Genomic DNA, 2,546 nt, shown 5'->3' with positions numbered 1-2,546 from the left:
TATATATATATATATATATATATATATATATATATATATATATATATGTATGTATGTATACCTTACTCTTTACTCTCTTTTACTTGTTTCAGTCATTTGACTGCGGCCATGCTGGAGCACCGCCTTTGGCCAAAGAAATCAACCCCAGGACTTATTCTTTGTAAGCCTAGTAGTTATTCTATCGGTCTCTTTTGCCGAATCGCTAAGTTACGGGGACGTAAACAAACTAGCATCGGTTTTCAAGCGCTGTTGGGGATAAACACAGACACACAAACACACACACACACACACACACACATCTACATACACACATATATACATATATACGACGGGTTTCTTTCAGTTTCCGTCTACCAAATCCACTCACAAGGCTTTGGTCGGCCCGAGGCTATAGTAGAAGACACTTGCCCAAGGTGCCACTCAGTGGGACTGAACCCGGAACCATATGGTTGGTAAGCAAGCTACTTATCACACAGCCACTTCTGCGCCTATGTATGTATATGTACATATATATATATATCACAACTGCATCCTCATTACATGAGAAAAGCCATTGCCAAGAAGACTTACTGAAATGATTCATGACTGTTGCCATGTGATGCCCTTATATGACTTTTAAGCCCGGCCAAGCTTTTACACATTCTATTACATACTAGACAACTGTACTGGCTGGCAGGAGAAATAGGTGCCACCATATGCACTCTCTTAACATGTCGTTTTAGACCTCCAACTGCGAGGCACACCCTTCCACATTTTACACATGTTCTGTTGTAAATTTTAGTAGCCACATCATTGTTTATCATAGGTCGATTTCTGTGAGAATTTTGATGGTTAACCAGGCCTGCACGACTCAAACACCTCCGACCACAAACCACACACATAAAAAGCAACACTCTCTCACTTTCCACAGGTTCCCCCCTTCTAATCCTCCTCCTAATTCTCTCATGCTTCACTCTCTCCCTCTCAAACCTTGGACAGCCATCATGCACTCTCTTCCTCCATCCATCACGGTCTTGTGCCTCCCTCTCCCAATTACCAGCTGCAATTCCTGTCTGTACTGGAACATTTTAAAGGCTATCCTTAAACCTTAGTTGAGGCGTATGCCAGATCGCTCTTGAGTGCTCATGAGTGCTACTGGTACCATGTAGTCCAGTACAACCTGTTCTACGGTCAGGTTGTCGGCGACTAAACTGGCAACCCCAACAGGCTTGCTTGGTGAGGTGGGTGCTTGTCAAAGGGTGGAGGAACTACAACGTAGTGAACGGCCATTCAACTACGTGTGTTTGTGGAGTGTCTGTATGTGTGTGTATTGTATATATTGCATTTTAAACTCTGTGTGTGTATATATATAAACATATGTGTATACAAATATACATATATACATACTGTTGTGTCGACGCCCCCAGACGATGAAGTAGGCTAGCCCAATACGTAGATATAGAGGGAGAAGTCCAGACGTCGTAGTAGTTGAGTAGAGGTCATCCGAACGTGAATTGCGTGTATGTGTGAGTACGTGTTTGAGTTGTGCGTGTGTTTCTGTGTATGTATGTATGTATGTATGTATGTATGCATGTATGTATGTATGTATGTATGTATGTATGTATGTATGTATGTGCACGAAGATGAAATAGTCCGAAGTGCTATCCAGGTTCTTTGTAAATAAGTTATACTTGCGATTAGCAAATCTATTCTAATCTCGCTCCACAATTTATAGGTTTATCTCACCTTGAACCTGACATAACAGCTCAGAGAAAATAAATTACTTATAGACCTTCATCACAAGCTGCGATAGGTAACCAGTAGAGTCGAGTTTTACTTTTCGCGAAGGTGGTGGTGGTGGTGGTGGTGGTGGTGATGGATTTGGTGGCGGCTGCGGCAGTGGAGGTGGCAGTGGCGGTGGTGGTGCTGCTGATGGTACTGTTAGTGGTGGTCATCGTCGTCGTCGTTGTTGTAAATCACTCGTTGTAGTAAATAATTGTCATATCTCGATCTTCCTACTAAATCATGCAAACTAACAAACCACAATTATTTGAAGAATACGGCGTGGAGGTGGGCTGCAATGTATCCGGGTACGTATGTTTCTACATGTTCTTAAACGTTCATAGATATCTAAGTACTCTTTACCTGAATATATATCTCTCTTCGAGTAATCTTCAATGCCATGAGTACACAGGCTCCCGCTGTTCCAAACTGATATAGATCTGCATCCGGGTACATTTGGTTCTCAGTGTTTCTCTCCTGACTATATCTATCTCTAGGTAGTCTTCAATATCATGTCTGTACCTGGGTACATAGATTCCAAACTGTTCTAAACTGACATTCACATTGATCGGTATACCTACATCATTGTGCCACCCGCACCGACTTTGCCTCTTCATAACTTTCAGAAAATTGGAATTTTTTATGAAATTTTCTACATAGGCGTAGGAGTGGCTGTGAGGTAAGTAGCTTGCTTACCAACCACATGGTTCCTTGTGAGTGGATTTGGTAGACGGAAACTGAAAGAAGCCTGTCGTATATATGTATATATATATATATATATATAT

The 2,546-nt window shown here is 41.7% G+C and overlaps 1 protein-coding gene and 1 long non-coding RNA gene across 2 annotated transcripts in view; one reads left to right on the top strand and one right to left on the bottom strand.

Moving 5' to 3' along the window:
• LOC106883160 (lipoyltransferase 1, mitochondrial) overlaps window positions 1–2,546 on the bottom strand; it is a 55,949-nt gene that overhangs the window by 13,384 nt on the left and 40,019 nt on the right. The gene's annotated exons all lie outside the window — the stretch shown is intronic.
• Window positions 1,978–2,546, top strand: part of LOC106883159 (uncharacterized) — a 20,754-nt gene continuing 20,185 nt past the window's right edge. Inside the window, exon 1 of the long non-coding RNA XR_008266678.1 lies at window positions 1,978–2,069. This is a non-coding gene — a long non-coding RNA (uncharacterized LOC106883159). The remainder of the gene's footprint in view (window positions 2,070–2,546) is intronic.

The sequence above is a fragment of the Octopus bimaculoides genome, chromosome 24 (assembly GCF_001194135.2).
Source record: "Octopus bimaculoides isolate UCB-OBI-ISO-001 chromosome 24, ASM119413v2, whole genome shotgun sequence".
Lineage (NCBI taxonomy): Eukaryota > Metazoa > Mollusca > Cephalopoda > Octopoda > Octopodidae > Octopus > Octopus bimaculoides.
This window is presented reverse-complemented; position numbering and strand designations above follow the sequence as displayed.